At 36.7% G+C, this 23,753-nt stretch overlaps 1 long non-coding RNA gene across 1 annotated transcript; it reads right to left on the bottom strand.

Annotated features, from left to right (window-relative positions):
• Positions 1-15,036: 15,036 nt before the first annotated feature.
• Positions 15,037-22,785, bottom strand: LOC114015281 (uncharacterized). The gene is made up of 3 exons (XR_003559119.2): positions 20,246-22,785; positions 19,288-19,497; positions 15,037-18,168 (listed from the first exon to the last, which is right to left on the bottom strand). It is a non-coding gene; the product is annotated as an uncharacterized LOC114015281 (long non-coding RNA).
• Positions 22,786-23,753: the final 968 nt, after the last annotated feature.

Here is a 23,753-nt window from a genome sequence, read left to right as displayed (position 1 = left end):
GTAAGGTCTTGTACTCAGGGAAAAATAACTTAAGGTACCAATATGTGCTGGGGACCAGTTGGCTGGAAAGCAGATCTGGCAGAGAAGTACCTGGGGATCTTGGTGGATGAAAGACTGGATATAAGCCAGCAGTGTGCCCTTGCAGCAAAGAAGGCCAACAACATCCTGGGCTGTACAAGGAAGAACATTACCAGCAGGCTGAGGGAGGTGAACCTTCCCCTCTGCTCAGCACTGCTGAGACATCTGAAGTACTGTGTCCATTTCTGGGCACTGCAGTACAAGAGAGATACAGGCATACTCTCTTGCCCAGAGATCAAGCCCAGTGAAGGGCCACAGAAATGACAAAGACATTAGTGTTAAGCAGTCCACATAGAAAATACACATTTACGTTTCCACAGTAGTCAACAGATTTTGATCAAAATACAGTAGTCCAAAAAGTTATGTATTTAGAATCCTAAAATGCACATCTAAATTTCCTAGGCTCAGTAGTGCTGTAAGCTTTATTATGTTTATAAACTAGCAGCTTGATTCAGCTGTCTAAAATGAAACATCTACTGTTGTTTGAGATGATGAGAGAGTATGAATCATCCACATGGGTCTGTCCAGACTACACAATGCCTACACCCCTCTGGACTGAAATTTGGAAACCAAAAGCGATTGTCTAGAGCATATTGAATGACATTAGACACCTCTTTCAAACAGCTCAATCAGATCTCTGATTTCTTTTGACTAACAGGATTTTAGAAACCTTTGCATCTAAATATCTACACTTAGTTTTTCACTCTGTGAGTTGAATCCCACCCCATATATTGAGATGAGTTAAATCTCACTTGGGATATGATGGAATAAGTGTGTGCAGAAGCTTCCCTCATAAGAACATGCCTTTCTGCTAAAAATAATACAAGAACAGGAAAGACAATAAAACCAAACAATAACCTTTCCCCATCTTCTGCACAAAGAAGATTCTCTTTCCTGTTTTATCCCTTGGTTAGCTGGAAGAAGTTTATTCATTCCTATTGTTCTAATACCTTTCCAGGGTTGAGTGATCCTTCAGTACATCAGCACTTCAGGTAGTGACCCTGCCTGTGGCCTTCAGTTTCTAAACTCTACCCATCCTCCCTGTCCGCTAAGTGGAAACGAATGGCCTGCTCATGAACCAAGATGTTCAATGCCTCATCTTGTGTTTTAGCACAAAAATAAAGCCGTCTTACCCTGATTAGACTGAAGTGTTGGTAATCTCCTAAATCCCACATTGTGAAGTATCTTCATGTGAGAGGCATCACTGTTGTGGGGACTCTACTCTGTTGTGGCTTCACTCTTTGAGGAAAGAATTAATGCAGAAGGCTTGTCAGTTTAGGAGAATATTTAACTATTAAGGTCATTATCATCAGGTGGACTTTCTTTTAATGTCCATCCATCTCCTGCAAAAACAAAGTCTTTTCTGTAAGGACTTATTGAAGTTACTGCAGATTGAGTGCCAAGCACTCAATATTTATCTTTTTGATGGGTTTAGTCAGGCCATTTTGTTTAATTTTCTGTATGTTTCACTGCAAATTGATTATTTCACTGCCGTCACCCACCTGTTGCTTCCCCTTCTAGTCTGACCATCTCAGCTTCTAGGTTAGGCATTACAGTTACAATTATTTCATCCAAAGGTCTGCACGAGATTGAGATTATAGTCCTATCTCTTAACCACCTATTCAGAACAATTTAAGAGAGACAGACAGACAGAGAGACAGAGAGACAGAGAGACAGAGAGACAGACAGACACACACACACACACACACGCGCACACACACGCACACACACGCACACACACACGCGCGCACGCACACACACACACACACAGAGAAAAATTATGCTCATGTCCTCTGCATCACAGGTATCTTTTGGTACCCTACAGAAGAAAACCTATTACTTAAATAAAGCCGAATCCGTTACTCAAATCTAAGTCCTTTTGCAGTTATGTGCTGCTTTCTACCAAATTCCTGAATTCTGACTTTAGCCATTAACTTTGGTTGTCATGCACTGAAATGATCCTTCATTTGTGTGTAGCTTTCATGAAAGCACATCTATAATTAGAGTTATTGCAAAATACTCAGAAACAAATCCCATCTCATGGAGAATTCATTTTGCTTGCTGTTTTATTAAAGTCTGAAAAACCAGTCTGTGTGTCTATGAGGATGAGAAAGTTTTCTGAAGTCTTTCTAATAGTGTTTTGTTTAAAGTAAATGATTTTTTTTTTGAACAATAAGCATTAGAAATCATAGAAAATTCTAATTGTTTTACTCCAGTCCAAAACCAGGAGGAAAATTTTACAGAAAATTCTTTTCCATACTACTTAAGAACATTTTTTTTGTTGTCAAATAAATTTTCTAGCAATGCCAAAAAAAGTAAAAAAACCCCAAGATTAAGGTAGATAAAGAAGTGTCATCATGACGGAAGACACAGAGCATTACATAGAGCAAATGATGAGCTGAAATACATACTGTGGAAATACTTGCTTGGCTTGTATGATTCTCCCAGGGAATGTTGGGATATTCTCCAGCAGATGTTTCATTGCTCAGACATCTAAAATGTGATTAGAAAAAGCAATAGGAAAGAAAGTGCAGTGAATTATCATTCAAAAAATTGTTGAGATTGCCATCAGAACAGACAAACTGTTTTCATGTGCCTTATTAAATATTAAATATTTGATTGCCGTGATCCTAACATACCCTATAATTTTTTGTGACTTGTTTGTATGTTCTTAACACATTACCAAATGTAATAAAGAGTAGGAATGTGTATTTAATTCAAAGCTATCAGTAGATGATAGATTTTGGGTATTTAACTAAGAATTATTAAATCAATACTATGATAAGTTCGCTATCCAGATTATGACATAGTTCACTAGCGCCAATCACCTTTATACTGAATGGTTTATAAAAATATATGCATACACAAGGTGTGGTAGAGCAGTTATTTCACCTGCCCCCTTCACATTGTCTTCCCCCATATAACAAACACATCCTTACAACCTCCACCCCAGCAAATCTCTTGGTTTTTCATGCTCCTATGACATCTCTGGGCTTCTAGAAGGCATTATAATCTCTATCCCCTGAAAATCAACATGCACAAGGTACCATCAAATGGAAGCAACTCAAGGCAGAGCACTGAAGCTGTGTGTGGACTGCGTACAGTGGTACTGGAAACCTGAAGGTTAAGGAGAAGAAATGAGGCTGCACTTGAAAATTAAAATTACAACCCCACCAAATGCAAAACAGAAAGAGAACAGAATTTTAAATAGGTTGGTAGATAACATCAGCTCATTAGCAGTTCTATTACAGCTTACACTGGTTTGTTTTCTCTGAGCACAAAAAAACCCAAGTGATATGTTTGTGTCTATGTGTCTGTTTGTGTATGGAAGGAAGTAAATTAGGCAGACATAGCACAAGTTATTTTAGGACAGTCTGAAAATGTAAATGTACCCTTCAAGACAACTGGGGATGGGGAGGGGAAGACTGCTGAAGCTGATTTTCCAAAATGTTGATGCATCTTGGTTAGATCCATGTCTTGTGCAAGGCTTTTACTGCCTCAAACTGACCATAGTTTCTTCCTATTTTAAAACCATGCTGTTCAAAGTCAAGAATACTTCCAAAAAACAGAAACCAGGGCCTTGCTCCTGCTGCCTGTGACACAACAATCAAGGTCAAGATGGCAAGGCAAAGCGGAATAAAGGAAAAAATATAGATTCTAATTATTTGCATTTAGAAATGGAAATACACCACACTGAAAGTTGGTGGGTTTTTGGTTTGGATTTTTTTGTTTTGTTTTTTGCTTGGGGTATTTTTTTCAGATTTCTTTAGAAGAAATTATGTCTGCACAAAGACAAATTAAAGATTTTACCAGAGAGTAAAAAACCCTTCCTACTTTAAGACTAAAACTTTAATTTTTACTGATAGATGCTATCATGAAAGGTCCAAGAACTCTGTTTGCATAAGTTCTTATTGCTGTTGTCTCTGTGATAACAAGTCAATATGTATCAGCTTAATAAAATGAAGACTGAACAACAGCTGCATGCAAATATTAAAGCAAGATCACTAGGAGACAAGAATTGATTGTGGACAACAGAAATGTGAACTGGGTTTGAAATATTTTAATGGGATACTAGAAGGAAGAAGCAGTGAAGTTTCAATGGTAGGCTCAAAGAAGAGGAAAATCATAAAATCACATGCAACTTTTATGTATTTATTTGTTTTCAGTTTGTGGGGATGTTTGTTTACAAAATTAATAAGTAATTACTTTCTTCAAAGTCTGTTCCCATTTTGAATTTTGCACATTTGTATAGCTCTATGAAGTCTAATCACAGTGATCACACATGGATCAATGCATCTCAGAGTAGCACTAGTAATTTTGCAGTGAGATCACCTTAACTTCAATTTTGTTTGTAAAAGCAATTTTTCCTTTGGTTTGGAAAAAAAAATAAATTAAAGACATGGTCCATTTACTATGTATATCCATTTTTTCAAAGATTATTTTGGTCCCTAGTTCACACTGAGTCAACAGAACCTGAAGCTAAAATCAGTTCACTGACTGTAGTTCATGAAAAAAAATCTCTATTGAAGGTGAGAAAGACAACCTAAAATTTTAGATGTAGATGTATTGATATAGTAGTGTAGTCCTGACTATTAGATGCTTCTTACTCAATATAGACACCAGAATGAGCTCCTATGATCAGATTAATGTTCTCAATTACCTCAAAGGTTTGTTTTGTAGTGTTTAATCACCAGTGTAAAGGACATTTAGGCAATAAAACAGTCTGGCTGCTTCATACTGTTGAAGATCCAGGTAGATTTTCACCTCCTGGGTCCTGAAACACCAGCATGGGTATGGGTGAACAGATTTGACTATCTCCTGATCAGAATACAGGTGAACTCTTAGCAAGTGTAAAATGAGATAATTGTACTGTGTTTGGTGGAATGACACTATCCAAAACCACTGCAAAAGCATGAGCTAATAGGTGCTTTCTTACTAAAAGCAATTGTTAACACATTGTATAATCTCCTTTCATGCTGCTAAGAATTAGGGGCATTAGAGATAAAGAGGCATTCGAGGACTTCCTCTAATGTAGGTGGAGAGATGCATCTGGGTGGGTATGTTGAATTTGGCCTGAAATATCCCTTAATCAAAGCAGAGAAGTTATAATTCATGCCACTGAGGCAAAGAACAGGGACTTTAGGTGGTGGTGTCAGTGTCAAACTTAAAGGACACATCATTTGATCTGCAACACACTTCTGTCCTTTTTGGATGTTAAAAGCTGATGTGAGTTCATGGGAAAAACTGGACAGGTTTACAGGGGAAGAAAAAAAAGGAAATAAAAAGTAAAAAGATGATAAATAAAAAGAAAAAAGAAAACTCTTAAAAAAGAAGAGATAAAAGAAAAAAGAAAGGAAAAAGATAAAAGGAAAAAAAAAGAAAAAAGAAAGAAAGAAAGAAAAAAAAAAAAGAACAAGAGAAAAAATAAAAAAAAGAAGACAGTTAACTAAGTGCCTGAAAAGTACTTCTTGCTTAGGAATTTCCTGAGCTTGGAGTGTTTGGAGGCCAGAGAAATATAAAAAGAAAATATGTTTACTTGCATAGCTTGCCATAGAGAAGTCCATAGGGTCAAGTGCACCATAGTGAAGAGCTTAGTCATCTGTTTATGACTTGTGTTGGATGGAGGATCCCAGGCAAAATGAAAATTAGTTCTTAAAAGGTAGATTTCCCTCAGTTATCACGTGAATAAGTGTCATCCAATAATAGGCAGTTTATATATGTCTAGATCAGCTCAAAGTAAAAATTCTTTATTTTCTCTATGAATTACCCGGAGAGTTATGGATAGTTCAGACACAAGTTTGGTGAAGTAATGTACTACTACTCACTTATCACTGAAATGTTGCTAAAACAGGGAATATTTGCAGCATTTCATAGCAACTATATGCAAGAATCTGATTTAGCTCTCAATTCTAGTAAAATCAATACAGAACATCTCCCCATCTTGACCTTATTTCTCCAGAATTGTCTGTTATCCAGTGGCAGTGAAAGACAAGTCCCCTGGAGGCAGAAAAAACTAAACAACCACCGGAAAGCAAAGTCCACCACAATTACCTCATTCCTGTTACATGTAAGTGAAGTCTACTGTTCTGTAATTTATCGTTAACTGTATTACATGGGATGCACACCACCACTTCCCTCCCTCACCAGTGCAGTCAAAGATACAGAAAGACTACATCAATTGAAAAGCAAACTTAAGATGGTACATATTGAGTCAAACCCCCGTAAAAGGGTTTTGGAAATTTTGGAAATCTGAGGCATTTGGAAACCCTAATTTTTACAAGAGAGAGTGAGAGAGCTTTTATCACTCTTCTGCTTGATAGAAGCTATTGCAAAAAAATCTTGCTATCAAAGGCAGATCTATAACCAGATGAACATAAAGACAGAAGGAGACAATGTGGGTAAAGGTACCAGGATATAATTTTCTTTTATACGTCAAAAAAAGGGTCTCTGTCCCAGTAACAGTTATTAGGACAGTCTGAATACTTTGGCATGTTCCACACTGAACTTTAATCTTACGATTTCTGGTGCCAAGGTATTATTTTCACTTCAAAGAATTGTTTTGAGTTAGTAAGAAAATACTGAACATTTCTCAGCAGAAATGTTGAATTTACAAATATATAACTTCTACTTTATTTTAAAAAAATGCAGAGAGGACCTTGTAAATAAGTTTTAAAATAACATCAGCTAAAACAAGGCAGGGAGACAGAAATCAGGAGAAGCTGGGCTTTATGGAAACTGAAATAAGGCTCTGGAGGTGTGGGGAGTCAAAGTCAAGGAAGAGGTGATGGGAGAAATGATCTGGGGTAAATCTTCCTTTGTATTGCTTATATACACCTACATACATTTTTTGTGGCTGAAACACTGCTATTGATTTAATTTTTTTTTCCAGAGAGAAAAAGGGATAGTCATAGAAATATGGATGAGTACTTTGCATTAGTTACATCACATACATTCTTCTGCATCATTTATCCAGAAATGTGACATTGAATGGACCCCTGAGGGTCCAGTAATTCTAGTTTCCTGGTACTCTCAACATACTAAAAACCCCTTCTGAAGTTCAATTCTATACAACTCTGTGAAATACTTTTCCATAGAGTTATTTGCAATTTGTTATTTAAAATCAACATCAAGATTCATGCACTTTTTAACACTGCTGTAAGAAATCTTACTCAGAGGTATTCAGAGAAGCCTCTTTGATTGCAGTGGACTTTCACAAACTCATGTCATCCAGAGTTCTGGCTCTTGAACACTCAGTGTCAGAAAGGATCATCTTCCTCTCCAGAATGTGTACAAAAGCACATTTAGACCCCTTAATCCGGTGACCTTGAAGATCTGCTGGTGATACTGCTAGTGAATATGCCATGTTATAGCAGTGTTCAGGTATTATTTTTCCATTAAACACTTGTAACTGTCAATAACCCCTGAACCTGATGTTTCCCTTCTTTCTTTCCCTTCTTCCATTTGGTCTATGTTAGTGAATTCCTATGCATGTAACCACCCTTGAACAAAGTTTTGCCATGCAGAAATAGTACTTTAAATTTCATCAAAAAACCATTCTTCCTGACTGAGTATTAACTAAGATATTGTCTGTGTTTTTTCACAGTTAGTTTAATTCTGTAGTATAAAACCGTGGTGATAAAATAGTCCAACTCACCAGCTTTGAAACAGTGTAATTGGGAGAAGAAACTGGTGAAATGGAATTGCACCAATTTTACATCAGGATAGCTGAGTTTAATCTTCTGATTAAGGTTTGAAGTTGATAGCATACAGATGACTCTTATTAGCAACCAAATAATTTACTTAATATTTCTGCAGTGTCAAAATGTAGATAAACATGGATACTCCGTATGTTCCCAGAAGTATAACCTTTTTAAAAAGACAAAGCAGCTGAAAAGGTCTGGAGAAGTACTCTGCAGACTTCAGAGACAATAGTCACGTTTGCCAGTACTTATACACAAACACAACCTGTGACCTGAGTACTCACAGACATCAGGGTAGTTAAAATAAATCAGACTAGAGGTCTGCCCAGCTCAGTCTCCTGTCTCTGACAGGGTTATAAAGCAAACATCTTATGGAAGGTAAAAGATCAGGACAAGCAGGTGAAGTAAAGGGAAGTGTCTTTAAGTCCTTTCGGAGGACTTGGGGCTCAAGAGATTCCTGAAGCAGGGCACTGTCTCAGTATTGAGCCACCTGTGAAGGACTCCTCTGCCAGGAACTTTCCTAGACTCCCTCAAAAATGTGTACCTTGTAGGCAGTTAGCATTCAGAACAGCCATGGCAAAGTATTATGTGCTTCTGCGCTGCAGAGGTGGTCAGCATCTTTATCAGTGCTATAGAGAATGAAACAGGCAAATCTGTAAGAGCAAGAAACTCAGACGTTCAAAAGTAGAGCTAAGGTTAAACTTCTTCAATATTTGGTAGCAGATGTGAGAAGCCAAAATTCCACAGATCTAGCAAAGAGGAAGACATAGGCTAGTGTTTTACAGTGAGTGCAGAACAAGGAGTTCATATTCCAGCCATAAACTAGCAGCTCTCAAAATCATTTGAAAACATTTTGGAGAGCTCTTTAAGCAAACATAGGCCCAATAGTATCTTCACATTTCAAACCATCTCTACTATTAAAATCAAGGAAGTGGAGAAGTAAAGCCAGTGACGGAGAAAAACTGGGTAGATTCTCCTCTGCTAAAATCCGGTGGCATCCACTGAAGTTTGTGAACAATCCAGCTTGCCCTAGACAAAGACTGGTCCCAGTGATGCCCCTTCAAGCTATTTTAGCCCACTGTAGGTGCCACACTCAAAGAGCGTAGCACAGTCACCAGCCTGTTCATGGGCATCACAGCTCATATCCAAAGACAGTAGTGGAAATAAATAGCATTTTAATGGCATAAGTCATTTGAGCAGTTTCAGACCTCTAATGCAAAGCTAGCAAATTACCTCTCAGGAGTGTCTATTTCCCTCCATGGAGTACAAAAGAGTCTTGAGTGATGAGCTCAGCAGCAAACAAGATTTGCTCAGCACTAGGTCTTTTTGTCTTTCTTTCAGAAATGAAAAAACTGAAGCACAGTAAAGTTTAACTCAGCAGGCACACCTCTGGAACACAACCCAGCTTGGCAAAGCACCTCTGCTACACTCCTTCAGTCTAGAAAGCACTGCTCAGAGTGTTCCACAAGTTTGGTGCTACTCTGACACAAGATGGATCTGGATAGACCCTGCCTAAATACATGCTTTATTTATTTTTTTTTTTTCTCCCCCCCCCCCCCCCCCTTCTTTCAAGAACGGCACTGTGAGTTGCTCTTTCCATTAACTTTGGGAAACAAGCATCAGTTTTAATAGAGCTTGACATGTTTAACAGCCAATGTACACTATGCCTTCACATTGATTATATTCACTTTGGACAATTTTCTTTCAGTGAGGACATTATGGGGGGAATAACATGCTCTCACTTTTCTCAGTGTGATGTAGTTACATCCTGTAGGGCTTGTAAAACACGTGGACTTTGAAACACATTTGGCTTCCTTGACAATAATATATTTTGTGTTGGAAGAAAAATGAACCACTGCATGAGTTATTTTAACTTTGTACACTGGGTATATTTCAACTTTTATAAACTTTATATAGATAAGTTCAGAATATAAAATGCCAGCATGATTTTTTTTTCCTATTATTTACAGTAATTTGAGCTCTGAGTGGGTCCAAAATTTATTGGCTGGAGGCAACTGGTCTGCCTTCAAGGATAATAGATCATTGCATTGATTCAGAAGCTACATTTTGTTTATTTGAGTATTTCCCTCACTGGAATGAGAAAAATGATTATTCAGCTTTTTTTATCAAGTCTTAATTGCAGGTTTCAGTCCTGTTGTTGCTGGATTGGTGCATCTGTCAAAGAATCAGCCGTTGTTTCTATCAGTTGTGAAAGGGACACCAGAAGATCAGCACGCACGCACACACAGCTCTCAGCATGTCATGGAGCTGAGAGTCTGGTTTCCAAGAGCATGTAAGACAATATGCCTACTTTGACTTAAATCTACTGTCAAAGCCAGGGCATTCTGAACAGCCAGTGGAATAGCTGTTAGGATGTGCTTTGCTCTTTGCTGGATCTCCACTGAGAACTCTTGATTGTAAAGAATCAAGTCCACCAGACATAAACAGCAAACCTCAGTAACAGTGAAAGAGAGACCTTATGGAAAGCTTTATGTAGTGCTTGAATTGTTTGTGGTGTTGCTTCTTTCCTGCTATGTAAGTCTTTTAAGAATTCAAAGTTATGATCCAAAGGGCAATGACAGAAAAATATCATATGGCTTTTGAGGCATACTAAAACTACAGAACTGTTAAGACTTTTTTTCTACAAAAATCTTAGAAATGTACAATAGTTATAACTTGTGGTAATATCTGCCTGAGTTTATAGAGAGGCTGGATCACTTCTCCAAAAGATAAAGTGCTTTCCTGTTGTCTTGTGGATCAGCAGATATGCACTCCACCAAACTCTATCTCTCCTTATATATATATATAAATATATAAGCCCATAAAGACAGAAGATCATACGGCTACGATTCAGATGCCTAATGATTCAGATGTATGGCAATATTGAAAATGTACTGAGCAGATCCAGTCCCCTGGTTTAGTTTGCTGAGTAACTTTAAAGCTGAAGAACATGTAGAGACTTGCGTGATAGCTAGTGCAAGAAGTTGGATGGTTCTTTATGATTTATGTAGCATGGGGCACAGTGGACATTGAAGGAAGAGTTAAATGGAAAACCACCAAGCATAAAGAAATGTCTTTTGAAAAAAAATTTATAGAACGACCCAGTGGATGGACCTTGGCTGATTGTAATCTGCATATGAGGTCAACACAAGAGGAAAAGGGACTAACAATCAACACTAGGGTAATTTGCCTGATAATAGAAAATTAAAGAACTGGAGAGGTAAGCAGCAGCCTGCAAAATTCATGCAGATTTGGATCTGCTATACAATTAGCCACAATACTTAGACCGAAAAAAGTTAAAAAAATGAATGACATCAAATTAGAGAAAGATTTCTATAATAGACAATAAAATGGAAGAGTTTATATAAAAAGGAAGCTTAGATAGTGGGGAGAAATTTAAAAAGCTAGCAAAGTACTCATCATCTGAACAGTAAAAAGTTTTGATATGATTAGACAAGCATCTGTGACTTTACAGTCAGTACAGGTTGTAGTACGATAATGAAATAAAATTGATGTACAATATGCTTGCAGAGAACAAAACCACCATACAAACATATACTTCAGGGATGGGTTTGAATGACACTCAAAAGAATGTAGTGGCAAAGGAAGGATTTGGAGTTTTGTGCCCTGCATGCATCTTTAATTATATTCTAAAGATGAAATGTACCAAAATCTTACCCTGTTTTGGGTGATATATATTAAAGCTAAACTTCTCTGAAAATTAGGTCAACATAGTGTAATTTTCAACTCCTCCTTGAAGTAGCAGGACATTAGTACCTTCATTGTATACCTCCAGCATAGGTTACCAAGGACTTTGGAAGCTGTTTGTAACTTTTATTATACATCAGCATGGATGCTTATCTTCATTCAAGTGAGTATTCTATTTAGAATACTCTTAAGGACACTCTTGTGCTGTGGAATGACCAGAGATTCCTCACTATAGGTCCTAGCCCATCCAAGTTTGCAGTTTGTTTTCCCAAAGTTTGGGAAACAGTGAATTAGGGGGAAAATAAACTGGTTTTCCTAAAACCTTAATATTTGTAACTACATGAAAGATATGAATGAAAAATGCTTAATAATCAGCCCTTCAGTCTCATATTTGTGCCTCTCCCCCTTTTCCTTCTGTTTTTCTCCCGTTGTGTTATAGCTAAGAACAATCTTTTTGCTTTTCAGTTGAACAAACTGAGCATGTCTGTCTGATTGAGCTCATTCCACACATTTTTACCATGACGAAGAAAAAATAATATTGCAAGTGTGCTTCAAATTAATATATGTTTTTAAGCTGATTCATAGACAAAATGCTCAGAAATATGCTGAAGAGTCTTTGGGTTTTGTAGAACATCTTGTATCTCTGTGTTCTCTTTTGACCGTCTGAGTACTTGAGTAATCAAATACGAACCCCTGGCTGAAAGTCAGAATCCAGGTAGGATATGGATACACACTCAAACATGGTTTATTACAGAAGACTAAAAATTTACTACTTATCTTTATTAGTACCTTGGATCTGGAACAAGTGAGGACTGAATGTATGTATACTCCCACCAACTATGAATTGAGCCAGCTGAAACATAAGCCTATATTGTCAGGCAACCTATATATACTTTCCAATGATGAATTTATTTCCTTTTTTCTTATCTTTTCTCTGATCAATTTTCTACTTAAGCAGAAACACAGTGCAAAGTTGGAATTGAAAAATTTAACCAGTCAATGAGAAATAGGAACTTATTTAACCTCTTGAATTTAAATACCTTCATATATTCTTTCTCTCTTCCCCGCCCCCCCAGTTGTCATGGTAAACATCCTTCCTATTTTTATTATTATGAGACAAAGGATAAACAGTGATAGCCAACAAATGAGCAGTATTCTGAGCATTAACCTACTGTTAAGACTCCGGACAGCATGGCCACCAGCAGTTTGTGCAAAGTGAAGGAGTTGTGATTAGAGAAAAGAAACCTAGTTTTCCTCCCCTCTTGCCCACCCCCCCACCCCCCCCACCCCCACCCCCCGCCCCTTTCCTTTCTTTCCTCATTTTTTGAACTACCTTTTAGGAGGAAGAATAAAAGGGATGAGGAACACTTGAAACTAGAAGACAGCTAGTTCCAAGTCACCAGAAATAAATGTAGATGAAGTCTACTTGAGCTTGCTATAACAATTTTTTGAACTGAATAGTACTTTGAAATTACAAGTAAACATTTTGGAACTTTCCGCTATTATCTATATACATAAATTTTAAAATATAAATGACTGTACTTCATTTTGCATGGGGCTATGACAGCTGCTGATCAAGTTTTGGAGTACCATAAAGCCTGGTGTACTGCCGTGACCAGATCTGGTCTTGAGAAGATCCTTTATAATTAACAGAGCTCAAAAAGAACAAGTTTGATTTCTTGTGAGTTAGAAACAGAAAGGAATACTGGGATTTCACATAGTGCAAATTGTAACTGTGGTAGATAAAATAAAGAATTTCTTCAGTCTCAGTTGCTGGAGAAAACGAACACGCTTTGTATTATCCAAAATGTATTTTCATACAGAATGGAGGGTTATTTAATGGGATACAGACTGACAAATTTTCATTGTGGAATAAAGTCCCTGGTTATGTTTCTCCCATGAAAGTAATAAGAAAATAAGTTACATCCCAGACACGGTTGTTTTTCCACTGCATTTCCTCGCCCAGATTTCTCTACTCTGACAGGCAAATATTCTTTTAACCTTTAAGGCCATTATTACATTTCATGTTTATTCCCTATTAAAAGCTGATTCAGTTTTCTTTTAGGACACTGTGATAATCAGAATTTTGATAACTAATGCTGTTACAGATCTGCTAATAAGTTAGAATTAATTGACTTTATTTGATTTTATAAAATCATTTGGAATAAGAAATATATTCTAATGAAACTTGTAGTTGCACAGCAAAAGCTGCTATGAAATCCTTTGTACAGCCCTGTACCAAGGCCAGAAGAATGGGCTAGAATCATTGTTTAAAATTTAGGTAACAAATTTGGGATTTTACAGATTTATTTGTATTTGACTAGTCTTCTGTACGTAGAAAGTGTATTGAAATGTCAGAATATAGAATTAATGGAAACTGGTCAGAGTCAACTGGAACAACTAGTAGTTACCTGCCAAGAAACCGTGAACTTTAGTAAAAGGTAGTTCTGGCAGGGGGAGATCGCGACCACCGACCCATATACCACCTACCCAAATCGTACCCCCCATTTCTGGACCTTTCTAACCTTTACTGCGCAGAACTGGATATGGGAGGAGGGTATGTTAATGATTTTTGGGAAATATTATGATTATGCATTAATACTTAATGAATATGCATGAATAAGTTCTATTTATGGTGTATGATCTGAAGCTTGGTGTGCGTTGATCGTGAGAGGACTCACTCGCACACCTGGCTGTCAATAAAGTGTCTGATTATTTGCATCACATTGGTGTTGATAAGTTCTTCATTCCGAGATTTCGGTAACAATGCTGTTCTTAGAAAAGCACTTTTCACAGAGTTGGCCACTACCAGCTGAAAGTCAGAAGGCAAAATAACTTATCACTTTTCTGCCAGCAGTTTCTCATGAAGAGGGTTTTTTGTTAAATATTTAATCAGATCCACAACCTTTCACTTGGGACTATGGTTAGCCCTTCCTTTCTAATTACAACAGTTTGTAGAGTTTTGCAGTATAATTAAGGAGTCGGCGCTCTCCTTTTCTGTATCGGTCACATTTATTTCCACTCCTAAAATTTAGCAGAACTCCATTATCATCATAATTAAAACATTTGATAGAGGGTAGGAAAAAAAAAAAGAATCAAAATAAATTAAAAGAAATATTTATAGTAACTGTCTTTCAATATTTTAATTCATCTAAAATATTCATCCAGTCATCAGCCTATCTATCAGCCTATATATCTACATTAACTTTTACTGACTGATGTGAGATGGTATGAAAGAATATATCCTGTCAAAAATGAAAGTCCAGTCAATAATTTCAGATAACCCCCCCAGATTTTCCACATATGCAAATAGGCAGTTAATTTGAGTAAGATTTATTTCTATTGTAAAACACCAACAAAAAAGTTTGGATGTTGTCAAAGTTAAGAAGCCAGCCTTCAGCCTCAAGAGATACATGACTTTCAAGTAAAAGCCTTCATTTCACATTCAAGATGGTATTTAAATAGGGAAAAAAAAAAAAAAAAAAAAAGAGGCAGTTTTGGGGTTTTTTTAAGTAAGTGCAACATAGTTACTACAAGTAATAAAGTTTTTATTTTTATGTAGAAATGAAAGAAATAATTTATGCACAACAGCATATAGTTGATATTCACTAAATTGTAATCAACAGGAGTAAACAATCAAGTTTCATGATTTTTTTCACTATATTTCCATATATCTCCTGTTAGCCCTGACTTTTTATTATACTTTTTACTTTTTACCTTTATTATATTTTCTTTCAGATATTTTTGGCTTGGCTTAAAGTGTCATATTGATCAGCTTATCTGATTGTCTTTCAGACTAAGGTCCTCTATTTAATTAACAGTGCAAGTAGAGAAAAAGAAAGTGTGCTATCAGCTGTACTGTGTGTGCCACTTCCAAACAACTGGCTGAACTTTCCCTCCAGAAATAAGATGCTTGAGGCAAGAATACAAGCAGAAAAGACATACAGACTGATCTGCCTTTTTTTATGCTCTTGTAGTTTCCCATTATCAATGTGTAGAGCCCTCATGAACCTCGAGTTGCATGAGACCATAGTCAGTGATGGGACTTAGCATGCATGAGCTCGTCCAATCTACTTCTGATTTATAATTTACAATTTTTGATATACCATGATATTCCCACAATTACTTTCACTATAAAATATCTTGTATGAGAAAATTGTGATGCCTGGTTATTTCACTGTGTGCACTTTATTATTTTTGATGTGGGGAATGATCTTCATGATTATACATGAATGGTAAAGAACATGTGTCCTGCCATCTGCCTACTCTTTAGCCTGAAGATTCCCATATGGTTTCCTATGTCCTTATCTGAAAAGTCTTACCAGCCATCTTACCATCCTCAGCTCCCATTTTTGTAGCTTCTCCAGCTCTTCTAAAAGTAGACTTATACCAGATTCACTTTCTTGGTGATAGCAATGAAAGATCCTTACTTGGCAATGACGGTTTAGCAATGGTGACTTGTAGACAAGGACCTGAAAACATTCCAAACATGGTGCTGACATCCTAGTCTGTCACACTCAGCTTCTAATTGTGGGCAGGCCAGCCTTGTCTGTAACTCTTATTTTTCCTTACACATAGTTACACTACTTTTTGTTTTTGCAGGAAGAAGTTTGAGACATAGAAAACAGGCCATAAACTTAGTCTGTATATGCTTAATCTAGATGTACAACCAGAAATTGCAAGTTTCAATTCCATGGAGTATGATAGAAAGATGACAGTATGTACTCCCACATGTAGTGGAGTAACTGCTCATTATTGCCAAAAGTTGGTTAGACCATTCTGGACATTGCGTTGGTCAATTCATTTTGCTCCTATCTATATCCAGATCACTTTGTTGTAAAGTCAAAATAATTATTTCAGTGAAGTGTGGGCTATGCCAGTTGTCAAGCTCTGTTGAAAGTGAAAGGTCTGAAACACATAAGTATTCTGTTCCTTTTGCTATTTCCTTTCAATTTAAGTCCACTTCTACCTACCTAATTTAAAGTAAGCAGAGCAAAAGATCCAGATACTGTGCTGAAGGATTTTTGCAGGACACTTAAAGCCTGTCTCCTTTGGCTAATTTGCAAAAACAGTTTTTGATTTAAAATAGAAGGATGGCATATCCCTCTCTGGGAGAAAACTCGCATCCGCTAATGTTCCTCCAGAAGTGAGTTATGAGAAAAAGCCTCAGATGGATTAAAGACGAAGGTTAAATTCCAAGGCACTAATTTGCTGAAAAGGTGACGGTAGCTAGCTAAAAAAATAAAAAGATTGTCACACCACATCTGCAGTATCTTTAGGCCTCACTGAATATTGCTGGGTAACATACAGATCTCAAGAAGAACAAATGCCATAAAATAAAGCAAGGTTGTTTCCCTTACGAAATGTTGGTGCAGAGTTCAGGTAAAGGCAAATACACATCTTTTTGACTTGTTAAGATCTTTCTACATGAAATATCAATTTCAATTTAATAACTTAAGAAGAGTAATAATAGAGAGACACCTTTCACTTTTAAAAGCCAGGTAACTTCTTTTAGCTATTTTATCATTCCTTTGCCTCCCTAACATTTCTCACAGATTTAATGGCCCCATTTCTGGTATAAATCAACATAGTTCCAATTATGTCAACTATGCTAAGCAGATAATATCGGCCCAGTATTTCATTCATAAGTGTACATGAGGTCAAACTTACTTGGGAGTTGAAAGTCATCAGACAAAATTCTGACAGAAGACAGAAAGGATGTGGCTGGGTAGGACAAGGTGGACAAAGCCTTCATGCCAGTCCATGAACTGCAATGGGCCATGCTTAAAACATATTCCTTTCCAGATATGGCTATTGGAGCACTGTTCTGATGCACACATGAATGTCCCAGCAGAAACAGGGAATAATGAGCCTTCAAACTGGAAGAACAATTTTTTTTTTTTTCCTGCTTCACAAAAAAGGGCATCTCTGTCATTAAAACAGTAGTAAGCTATCACTGTCCATAAGAAATCTGCCTGAATTTAGTTATAGGCTAAATATCTAAGGCTGAATTAGACTCTTTCAGCTCCTTTTAAATTCAGCAGGGAGACAGACAAAACTTGCATAAGCAGTTGAGGCATACTGTTGAAAATTCTGGTGTGAGAAGTTGGTCTGAAGCTTTCCTGCCTTTTTTCTCGGTCTCCTCAAAACTTTTGCCTTAACTTTCCTTCCTATTTTACCTTAAGAGGATTTGTTTGGTTAGTTGGGTTGGTTTTCTTTTCTTATGTTTGGCACATCCTCTTTGTTCCTTCCTTCCATGTTGCAGAATCATCCACTAAGGTTCCAGAGACAAAATGATCCCTTTGCCTTTCCTTGTGGTGTTTTGCCACTGATACTGCAGTCTTCAGAATTATAGAGAAAGGTGCTCTTATAAAAGTATCAAGTCTTCTTCTGTGTGTCATTCTCTTAAAAAGATGAGGTTTATGTGTGTATTTGCAGGATGTTATCAACAACAGCCATGTGATTTCCCATGTTCAGTCAAAACCAGCTGTTTCTTTTGTGTCCTTATTCTGGGGGCCCTGACACGGCTTCTCAAGGCAGCGGAAATTTCTGAAGATCCCAAAATACCGTGATTACTGATTGTATGATGATGAATCACTTTGGTCAGTAAATATTAGAACTGTCAGTAACTCACATTAACGGAAAGACTGTAGCTCACACCTCTTTCAGGTCTGCAAGACTCCTGGAATAAAGTCACATGTAAAGAAGTATCTAAAAATGCAGTTTAAATGTTAATTTCAAAAGGGACTTGGATAATTTATCTATCACATTGTTGTGCAACCTTAACTTCTTTAATTGCCAAAATTACTTTAAAAAATTATATCTTTACCTCTACCTGGTTCCCCTATCATTTCAGATTTGGATAGCCAAGAGGCTTGTGAGCCTTTCAGGCAGCTTTCTAGCACAGTGGCAGGTAAAAAAAAAAAGCATTGAGACTTACTCCTTGTTTAGACCTGTGCCACTACAGTCAATCTCTATTTCAAACAGGGTAAATACACAACCTGTTTATGACCTGAGTAAATTTTCAGGTATAGAGATATTGTAAGCCTATATCAGTCAATGATATGCTTTTCCATACTTGAAGCAGTTTTGCCTGTAAGCATGGTGTATATAAGAAGGACAGATACATTTGTAGAGACAGACCAATAATCAAGTTACCAAAGTTGAATAAGTTAACACACACTGTATCTACACTTATGTAAGTCCTTAGCGAAAGTGAGATAATGAAAGGGCTTTAAGATAACTTTCATTATGATTCATCTGTTACAGACTCATAATGTGCACACTGAACACAACTGAATCTCAGCTGATGCTTGGTTATCTGATAAGCTGCAGGGGTTTGACTGTGTTTATACCCTGAGAACGGCAAATGTATCCATCAAGGCAAGGTTTCTATGCAAATACAAAAAGAGCAGCAAGAACATCAGAAATACTTAGTGGCCATCTTGTTGGTTGGAAGTGTAGTAGTGTTAAAAATGTAAAGCATGGTACAAGTTAAAACCTTGCCAAAGAGGTTAGAAAAACAAGAAAAAAATATCTTTCTTTTCCTATTCTTATATCCCTGGCCCAGAATTCCTTTTTAGCCAAATATTACAATATAGTTAATGTGGTAAAAGAGTTTAACTAATACAAAGGCAAAATATAAGTTCTGTGCTATTCTGATTTCAGGCCATCAGTTATCATGATGAAATATAGAATACCAAAGTTTTCAGTAAGCAGAAGTCTTAGGCTCTAATACATACTTAAGCTTATTGATTATACTGGTTTATGTGATAATAAAAGTACAAACATATGCACACACCTTTTGCAAATAAGAAAAATCATTTGTCTTGGGCTATCTCCTTCCTTGTTCCTTCACAGCAATTCAAAAGTCATAATAGATAATGAGAAAACAAAGTGTTTGCATTTCATGAATGACCTTGGAAAAGTTGCCAGGTTTCTCTGTACGGCACTTCTAGCACTGGGTAGGAAACACTCTCCTGCTGTAAACACTTGTGAGACCCTACAATTTCTGGTGAGGTGAAATAGAAAAGACTTTATTAATTTTATTTCATTTTTAACTACTGCAAAGTGGTTAAATAGATATATTACTGTGAGCATACATTTTTTTATCTTAGACAAAAAACTAAAAAAATCAAACTCTAGATGTTTTTCCAGTTCAAAAAAACATTTACTTTCTAATTCTACTGTATATATGAAAGTTAAATCTAACATATATATACTACACATAGTTACATAATTTTCTTGAATTAAAATTAATGTAAGCATACTGGTTTATGTTAAAAAGTTTAATTTCAATATCTGAATGGTTTTTGGTGATAAGTTAGGAAATTATTTTTGCAAAGTGGTTCTGATCTACTCTCTACCTATAAATGGGCTTAATTTTAGCTTCATGATTTTTAGTAGTTTGTCCATGTGAGCTTTCATACTTCAGAGAAGGAGGTATGTATTTGTATTTTGATTTATAAGCAGATCTTCAGTCACATTTGGAGATCAATATGGTATTTGCCTTATATTCATGCTTGTGGGACATTATATACTATTTAAAGACCAAAGTGTAAAAGATAAGATATTAAAAAAAAAAAACAAAACAAAAACAAACAAACAAAAAAGAAAACCCCAAAAATGATTTGCATGAGAAATCAGAAAATCCTAGACATTGATCATATTGTGCCTATAATAAAGATATTTTAAGCCAAAACATTGCCAGGAGCCTTAGCTGAGATCCTGAGTTTCAACATCCATCCTGAGATACCTACCGGTACACAGCCTTGAGCAGGATGGTTGGGCGTAGACTGTGGTGTAGACACTGCCACTATCCATGCAGTCTGTTTCAGTGGGGACCTCTTCTTGCTCTTGACATAACTGATAAGAGAATGTTGTTCTTTTCATCCAACTCAGCTGTCACTACAGATACAGATACTTTCCCGAAAGACTTATGAATATAACTTGTCGGCTTTCAGCTGGTTGTATTCATGTCAGAAGCTGGATCCACCAGAGGGTCAAAGGATAGATAGGGTGCCTGCTCTGGTGATACAATCCATTTATATTCCACATAAATCCATATAAACAAACAACAGTTTTCTACTGTTACTTCCCACATGAGGAAAGGAGATACATTTTCTTGCAGCTCAGACTTGAATGCACGTGCAATGGGAGTTATGATACCTAAGTTTTCCAGTTAGTGTATCCCATGGTCTGCAAGGTACTCCTGTGTCTGCCTAATGCAGTCTGAGCCAGATCTGTCTTGGATGGAGCCACATACACCCTCCTCTGCTCACCCCAGCCAGGCTTTGCTTATCCTAGTGTAGCCTGAGCCCAGCACCTTTTATGCACTTCTAGTTATGACTTACGGACTTCTGCAGAAGAGTGAAGCACTGGAATGCCTTAGGGCAAATGATGTTTTCTGTTTGTGGGGGGCTTTATTTTATTTTATTTTATTATCTTATAAAACAGCTTAATCAATGAACTCAAGCAGGTAGTAGAAACTGAGACTTCTGTTTATGGGGAAACTTTTGAGATTTATTTTGGCCATTTGTAAGTAGTGCCGACATCTGAGTTCTGAAAGAGGAAGAAATGGAAAATGACCTGATGTATTTTTTGGTGTGCGATGAATCAAAATTTCCTTTTCTTTCCAAGGGCTCTACAAACCAGAAAAGTGACAGGATTGTCATATTTATGATGTTTGTTGTGCATCTGTGTGAAAAGAAATAGATTATTCCATATGAATTCCAAATAAAATATATGGCTAAAGTAAATTTTTCTTATGGATATTGATTGTATTGACTGAAACCTCCTCCTTACAAATTTTCTTGTTTGTATAACACAAGTGTTATAACTTGGTTGAAAAAAAATGTGTATAATGAGTTTTGGCATTGCATATTTTATTTAACAGTGAACTGAAAAGCTTTTATTCTTCAGAGATTACTATTCTGATTCTCAATAAAGTGGTGACAGTGGGAGGGATTATTTGGTTTTTTGGTTTTTTTTGTTTTTTTGTTTTTTTATAATTTTTCTTAATAGTAAGTCTTAGTATAATCCTGGGCTGGTTTTTTTACAGATTGTCTCTACAATCTTGCCTGCATTTTTGCACTCAAATAAACTGCAATACAAAGGGCAGAACAATCGTTGAAGCCTATTTTCCTGCTTTTCAGAAGTCTGCAGAAATTGTATTTCTGATTTCATTCAACCCAAGGTAACAGAGAAAAACTGTTTCCTCCCTCCCCCACCTTTTTTTTTTTTTTGTTTTGTTTTCTTTTTGAGAATTTTAGTAAATAATGATTGCCTTAGGCTGATCAAGCACATCAGTATTTGTTAATAATGATGTGGAAGGCACAAAAGAAGTGCAAAAGAAACTAAACCCCAAAATGCATTAGTCTGCATTCTCATGTGAGTAAAGTTAATTTACTCCAATTCCACTCAGCTGATGTGACGGCGTATTTTTTGTCTCATTGCAATCACCTGTCTTCGTTACATATAAGGTTATATATCTCCTCACAGAAAGTTTGGTTACAAGCATATTCGTAATAAGACAATGATGGCCACTTAAAATCTTCAGCACTTGCAAGGCTACCTGTCATCCTCTCAGCTGACTCTACAGAGTAAGTACTCCTAACTCGGAGCTTTCAGTAGTCTAATGAAGACAAGTGGAAATAATTTGGACCAGTATTCCCAGCAAATATTCAGGCAGAGGCTGTAGCCCAGAAAACATATTCCTAGTGAAGAGGGAGAGAAGAAGCAGCAGAAGAATCATTGGGAAGAATATGTCAATGAGCAGATTATGCTCAGTAGGTGCAACGTTAATGATAATAGTGCAACAGGTACAACATCTGGTTTACCACAAGGCTCTTAAAGTAGAAAGTCAGTTTTTAGAAGAGTTAGTTTACATAGACATGGAAAATCTGTAGACCATGGGAAAAAGAAAACAAAATAAATCATCTAACATCACACTTCAAAGTCAATTTCATTTTTTACCGATTTAAAATATCTCAATGCTAATTAGATATGTTTTGTTCATTACTGTCATTAGAGATGAGAATTAAGGTGGTATGGGGGCTTTAACCTAGAAGTTTTAAGCTGGTTTATTTATGATTCTCCAGTTTTTGACTTCTAGGTTTAAAAGGAAAGTTTCAGAGGTAACAATGACCAAACTGTGATGTACCCTGTTATACTGATACCCAGGTTCAATCTTCAGTCTATTTCAATCATTTTTTTTTTGTTTAAAATATGCAGTAGTTCCCAGTGTTCAGAACCCCTCTGCCTCTCATTGTGCTGTAAATATACAGAATAAAAAAAAAAAAACAAACCAACAAAAAAAAAAAACAACAAAACCCACAAAACCCAAAACTAAACCCAAAACCCACAAAACCCAAAACTAAACCCAAAACCCACAAAACCCAAAACTAAACCAAACAACTTTTTCACATTTTAGGGTCCACAGAGGTGTTAGGCAGAGGATGCAAAGAACTAACTGACTCTCCACTGTAGCTGATGGGTGGCTGCAGAAGTTTTACGCACAAGACCCTACCGTGTTCCAATCACATGGTGGACTCCTAATCTGCAGGCTGCACACCTGGGCAAGCATGAGTGGAGCACAATTTGCTGAACTAACTCAAGCATGTAAATTCATACATTCCAGTCCTCTCTGTGACCATAAGAATACATCTGTATATATGTACGTGCACATGCATATAAATGGCATTCTGTTCATTTTGTCTTGAGGAGCCTGTCTTCAGCAAATAGGTATGGAGGTCCATTTTTTATCCAGCTTCATACTGGGAGTCTAAAGTACCAGACAAGTAACCAAGTTCATTGGGACCAAAAATTTTTGGTAGAATCAACAAAGTAAACCCAGGTTTATTGTCACGTTTTTTTTTCCTGCCACAAAGTGAATTATTTCACCTTCGCACACATCAGTTCGGTAACAATGATGGTGGTTTTAATACTTGAAACTCCAGATTTGACACCCAAATGTTTCAAAGGGCCTGTCTAGACAGTTCATTCTTGTGCCATGGCTAGGTGCCTAATAATTCTGTGCCTTAGTTTATTGGTCTTCAAAATGGGAATATGCTGAATCTGGCCCTAACTCAGGGAAAAATTCTGTCCATTGACTCCATTGAATGCATAAAAACTTAAGGATTTGGCCCTGTGCTGAAAGTCAGTAAGCTGAAGTGCAAATGTTCTACATGTGCTATTTGACCTCTACAGCTGAGGATTTAAAACTTTAATTATAGGAACGAGAAGATGAGAACAGATTCTGAGTTAGCT

Source organism: Falco cherrug, chromosome Z (genome assembly GCF_023634085.1).
Source record: "Falco cherrug isolate bFalChe1 chromosome Z, bFalChe1.pri, whole genome shotgun sequence".
NCBI lineage: Eukaryota > Metazoa > Chordata > Aves > Falconiformes > Falconidae > Falco > Falco cherrug.
Note: the sequence above shows the minus strand (reverse complement) of the source record. Positions and strands in the feature narration are given on the sequence as shown.